Genomic DNA, 7080 nt, shown 5'->3' with positions numbered 1-7080 from the left:
ACATCACAACATAGAAAGACACACTATGAAATATGAATTAAGATGGCTGAACTGAATCAAAAGACGTAGTAACACAAATGAACATACACTGAACGAATAAAATTTATGTATGATACAATGCAAATACAAAGTTGATAAAAATTAGGGATGAATAATTAAAGTAAAAGTATTATACCGCTGTGAAATGTTAAACAATTTCAGAAATAAACATCAACCCTGACAAAAAATGTATGTATGCTAAGGTTTATGTTACACACTTCGACATATTTCTGCTTGAATGCAAAAAAATATAGATATTGATCTGACAGCAGCCTAATGCTTTATAAGGTTCATGTGATATATAAACACTTCCTTCTGTTGGAATGCAAACATGTGGATAATATTCCGACAACAGCCTTATGCATGATAAGGTTTATGTTATTTTTCTGTTTGGGTGGGTTTTTTTTCATAATAATGTTAAAATACAGTATTGTTATCAATTTTGTAATGACAATTGACGTAAGCAACGGCTCGAATGTACCCATGTTCACTAACAATATGGAGATGAAGTATGGTTGCAGATGAAACAACTTTTCACCAAGATATTAAGTTGAATTATAGGCAAACGTACGTCCTTCAAAAAGGAGAAAACCCATACCGTAAAACGTCCTTTACAAACAGCTGTTATATACAAAATATGAAGCAATTCAATTGAGAAATCTAACGCAAGTGTAGTTTTATTTTTTATTAAATAAAATATCTTGTGACGCAAATTGAAGGTTGTATTTTAAACAAATGACACACATTGTACGATGACGATAAGCAAAATGGAACAAAGGAGGAGATATAATAAGTCCCATTAATTGATCCTTGAAAATAACTAAAGGATACACTTATTTAATGTGGTTCGTGTTGTTCAGTCTAATTTTCTACGTGCATGTTGTATTTCGTATATTGTTGCATGTCTTTTGGTCATTTAACGTTGGTTTTTTTTTCAATGGAGGTATCTGTTTGTTATCGTGTTATGAGTTTTAAATATCCCTTTCAAATCAACTTTTCTTTCCTCTCATTTCATCAATTATTTCAAACATTTTACTAGCGTGAAATTATTTCAGGCGAATTCGGTACTAGCGCGTTGTAACGTTTCTTGTCATTTTTGGAGTCTATACATATTGGAATACACTGTGATGTTCAGTATCAGCGTAAGGTTGTATAACAATTGTTCTTAAGTAAAGCGATGATAACAAGGTTGGCTGGAACAGACACAAAATACGTTATAAAATATATGAATTCACTTTTAAGCCTAGTTATATCTGTGTACTACAGTGTGTAAAGTGTAGCATGAAGATAAAAAAAAAAACACCAGCAAATATATCGTATTCACACAAAGTTTTGATGGAACTGTTTCTTATAATTTATAAAATGTGTTTTATCATACATATTTTTATGAATCCGTTACAAAAGTAATACATGTATTATCATTGATGACTCCAGGAATTAAATCAATATTCAGCAGCATGCTATTGAATGTAGTTGATTGGCATTTAACACATTGCAACATCCAAACTACATCTGCATACATTTTAGTGGACTGTATATATATGGTGATCAAACTTGCCACCCAGTAGTCAGCACTTCTGTTGTTGACTTGAGTTATCAATGATATGTTCATAATTATAAATTGACTCTTAACCAACCATTGAATTTTTGAAATACAAAGGCTTTTCTACCTCAGTAATAGATAACATTAGCTGTATTTGGCAAAACTTTTAGGATTTTTTTTTGTCCTCAATGCTTTTTAGCTTGTTTAACATTTTTTATTCGAGCGTCACTGATGAGTCTTTTGTAAACCAAACGCGCGTCTGGGTAAATACAAATAGTAATCAAAGGTACCAGGATTATAATGAAGTACGACAGACGCGCGTTTCGTCTACATAAGACTCATCAGTGACGCTCATATCAAAATTTCAATCCTGATATCGATGATGAGTTTATTACTAACAGTGGAGACAGAAGACGTATTCGAATCAGGGTCTGAAAAAAGCACTTAAGAAGTTAATCATTTTTATGGTGGCCTTTCCAATACTGAACAAAAACACAGTCATACGATTACAAATAATGCCTGTCTTCAATATATATTTCTCACCCCTCCATTTCCTATTCGGGAGGGGGGTCAAAAGAAATGTTCCGATAAAGTTGATTTTCAACGAGAATGTTAAAATTACTGCATTAATCCGGTTTTACCACGTGACTTGTGTTTGATAAATGACATCGGACACTGAAATACCAACTATCATGGAACTTAACTTCATCAACACATCTAACGCAATATCTTGCTTTAATTTTACTTTCAGATATATTGATGATGTCCTATCACTATTTCTGTCAGTACTTGCATCTCATATATCCCAGTGAACTAGAAATTTAGGATACTATTGATACAAGAAGTACTTCTTCGAGATCATACTTAAGTTTGATCTTTCCTCAGTATTGACACAGATGTACGACTTCACATCAGAATCTTTGTAATTGAGATGATTTTAGCTTCCCAATTATCGATTTTGATTTTTTTTTGCATCATCATACCTTCTGCTCCGTCGTATGACGTGTACACTTCCCAAGTGATACATTATGCTCGTGCATGTTCACACTTTACTGACTTCATATAAAGGAGTGTTCTTCTTATGCAGAAACTGCAACGACAGAGCTATGAGGTGGTTGAAAATGATTCTGCGTAAATGTTATGGAATCCATCACGAATTCGTTAATCTATACGATGTGTCTGTGTATAAACTAACGAATGACATTTTTACCACGTCTTAATTAAAGGGGCAATAGCTACAAGATATATAAAAAATCTAAAATATGAATCATAAATGAAAATTAAATAGTGAAATAATAATAATACGCTATTAGCGGCCAGTATGGTTCAAATTTGTCGAAATAACATGATTTACCTTTGCTTCACTTTCAATGTTAAGATTGTTTTCCTTTAAAGCGGCACTAGCTGTCAAATTCATGGTCACCGATTTGACTTAAATTCTCATATTTGATTTATAACAATATAATTTAATTTTGGTTGTTACATGTTTTCTGATTGGCTGAAGTTATTTTTTTTATCAGCCCATAGACATAATTTAGTCATATGACCGTGACGTCCTCAACGCTTTTTCATGGTTTTCTACGGTTTAAAATGGAATTTAGAATTAAATTATAAGAAATGACTGTAATATTTTTTTCTGTCTATTCGAAATAACATAAAAATGTGGTGCACACTGTTAAATAACCCGCTACGCGCGTTATTCAGTGTGCACCAAATTTTTTATGTTATTTCTTCAAAGACAGAAAAAATATTACGTTCATTCCTTAAGTAAAACATTTACCCAAACTATCAAAAGTCTAAAATAAACAGTTCACAGAGCATGGGATAGATCATATATAGGTTCGTTTCGTGTGTATTTTAGTCCAGACGCCATCTAATTAACTATCAATTCAACCTCAGATGACCATATAAGCGATGTAAACATAAACAAAGATATGAATATATTAAACCAATACGTGCAATTGGATTTTTATAGGTCTGTTTGATTTTATTTTATAGATTAAAAATAGATGTTTCTCATTGCTTTTTACCGTATAAGAATGATTTTATGTACATCGATTTTTTTAGTAATCAAATGATTTACCGTAGTTTCAATTTCATTGTTGACATTCTTTTTCTTTAAATAGAGGTCGGTCGTTCAAAGACGTATCAACCGTATCATATACGTTGACGTATCCGCATCTGCAGATATACCAAAAAACAGTATGTAATCTCGAGCTTTAATTTTATGTACTTTCAATAATGCAAATGGGCAACTGATTAATTTCTAATGCAAAAAATAACAAAACAAGTAGGAAATATCGAATTTTGTGGAACATGTAATCCGACTTTTAAAGATATTCCGGATAGTTGGAACAGTTTACAGGCGTGATAGGAGTAAATACGGTAAAATCGTTTATTTGTGTGCTAACTTGTGCTCACGTAGAACCAAATTGTTATTTGACAAATAGAGTGATACTCAGTACTGTTTTATTAAATGTACATGTATTTATATGACATGTGAAGACAACTCGTGTTTCTGTTACCTCTTATGTTAACATCGCAAATGAACAATATTCAAAGTTCCTTACATTTATAAGTAGTACATTTGATTTTTTGTGTGTGTTTATTTATGTAAGATCTTGAAGTATTTTTTAACTAGATTATTAAAGGATTGTGTACGATATTCATGTACCTGCCCTACATTGGCTACTTTTTAAGGGCATGTAAAGGTAGTTGATAGACCCTCTTATTATTATTTTTACAAAACACCACTATTGCAAAATTTTGAAAGTGAATGTTTGATTGATTCGAACGTAGGTGTTCTTAAACTCGGGATCACATAATAATTTTTGATAAATCTGCAGATGCGGATACGTCATTGTATACGATACGGTTGATACGTTTTTAAATGACCGACCTCTATTAATAACCAGTACACGTACAATGCATGCGTTGTCAATCTCTAGCTAGGGGTTAAATTGAAGTTCACATGAATACGGATTTAAAGAGGTCGGCTCATTCACTCACAAGTGAATAACTAATTATCTATGTTTCTTAGCGTAATTTGACAAAATTGAACCTTTTTGACTGCAAAAAACGAATTGTTATTTCACTATTTCACTTTCATTATTGATTGAACCAAAAAAAGTCAAACTTTAGATTTTTTATATACCTCGTAGCTAGTGCCCTTTAAATAACCTTGAAATAATTGACTGATTCGATCAAAGTCTTACATGTCTTACATTGTTAAAATTCAAATATGAGAATTAAGGCCAAATCGGTGAACATGACTTTGACAGCTAGTACCCATTTGAATTGTGGTATAACATCTATGTCGTCTGTCTGCTAAGTACCGACTGTTATACCGAGAGTGAATTTACATTGCTATACGACATGTCTCAGTATTTTTGTACTTCCAACATCCATGTATTTATTTGTTATGCTTTTGTTATTGTTTCGGTTGATTTATGTGTTATGCCGTATCGATTGTTGTCCAAACAATTCCAAAAAATACCATTACTGTCTTATTCCAGACGAGATGTGTCTCGGTGTTTTGTACATCCACCATTCATGAATTTATTTTTGATGTGTCTGTTATTTTTTTGGTTGGATTATCTATTACATCTTATCGTCCAATAATAATTAACTTGCCTTTCCAACTATTATTGTCATGAAAATTGTTTGGACGAATATTGTGAAAATAATTGTTTGAAGTTCGAGATTACATGCGTTTCTCTGTTTTGAATGTTTTTGTATCTGGTTGTGCTGTATTTCTGTCACGTAGTGTATAAGTGATAATTTGTAACATTGTCATAAAGCGGGAGGTTTGGTATGCCATTAAACCTGGTTCAACCAACATTTTGTTCTTTAAATGTCCTGTATCAATTCAATAATACCAACTGAAGTGTTGCAGCACTTGCTAATCGTATGCCACATCTTTTCATATTATGGTATACCGCATCCGTGTCCGTCCGTCCGTCCGTCTGGCCGTCTATCCTCCACACTTCGAACAATTACTAAAAAACGCTTCCACCAAATTTTGTTGACGAAAGGTCCCATTCGATTTTTATAGATTTCAGATTTTTCGTTTCCATGTTATGAAGCTTTATCCTCAAAAAAAGGAGGGATTTTCCAGTTTTCTGAAAATACCTCAAAAATGCTTCCATCAATTTTAATGAAACTTTGGTGAATTGTTGATATCTATTGACGTAAGCTCCCTTTCAATTTTTATAAATTTTAGATTTTACGTGTTATGAATTTGTATGCTTAAAAATGGGGGGTCCAGTTTTTGGACAAAACCTCATAAACACTTTCACAAAATTTTATGAAACTACGGTGAATTGTTCATATCTGTTGACTAAAGCCAACTTTCAAAAATTAAAAGAAAATGAACAACTATAGGTTACCGTATGGCCTTCAACAATGAGCAAAGCCCATACCACACAGTCAGCTATAAAAGACCCTGAAATGACAATTGTAAACAATTCAAATGAGAAAACTAACAGCCTAATTAATGTACAAAACAAACATTTTTAAGCACAAAGACAAGAATAAAGAGCAACGGGCGTATCATGCGCTTTTAGTTCAGCTCTTTATTTATACGATACATGAAATTAAATTAAAAACTCTTAATATACTTGTATACTTGTATTTTCTGGAATACAAAATTAAATTGGCGTAACCCGGCACTGAGATGAACAATGCCAGCATTGGTTAAATAGCTTTGGATGGTTGACGACCTCAAAGAAATTGCTCCTTTCTTAGTTTGTATTTTGAAAACATTGATACTTTTCCTGACCAATGTATGTTGTTGAACTTGCTTGCGATGAACTATGCGAAGCAGCAGCATTTGCAGTGGAATTGTCTGAAATGGTTACCTTACGTTTTTTTTGTTGATTTTTACAAATTTTTTCGGCGTTCTGCTGAGATTGTAAAGAGTTGGATGTAAGACAAGGAACATCTGGTGCACCGAGATCATGTCTCTGAATATAAGGATGACAGAGTTTTAGCCTATCTGCATTCAACTCTTTGACGTTGCTACATCTCATAAGTTTGTAAGTGTGATACAGGACTTTATATGCAATGTTATATAATGTCAATCAAATGTTTAATGTAGCTTAATGACAATCCTTTGTTGTCCTTTTGGTGTAAAATATCATTCTTAAGTCATATATGTCAATTCAGACATCGAAGTAACTTACTACCATTTGTGTTTATCTTAAGTGTAATTGACTAATTTAACAGGTGTGATATCTTCCAAATTAAAATATAAATAGACAATTGGGTTTAGATTATATGTCAGTGTTTTGTGATTAACTGCAAAAGCTTCAAAATGTGATTTTAGAGAAAAAGTATTTTTTCATTATTTGGACGTCATGATAATCCGATTTATGTGTTATTTCCATATCAAAATGAGGAAAAAAATTTATGAGGTATGACACTTCAATTCATTAAAAATTCATTTGTGATATTCACTATTGAGACTTGCTGATATAAATATATATATAAGGGGATAA

Source organism: Mytilus galloprovincialis, chromosome 6 (genome assembly GCF_965363235.1).
Source record: "Mytilus galloprovincialis chromosome 6, xbMytGall1.hap1.1, whole genome shotgun sequence".
NCBI lineage: Eukaryota > Metazoa > Mollusca > Bivalvia > Mytilida > Mytilidae > Mytilus > Mytilus galloprovincialis.
The sequence above is the reverse complement of the archived record's forward strand: the minus strand, read 5'-3'. Positions refer to the sequence as shown.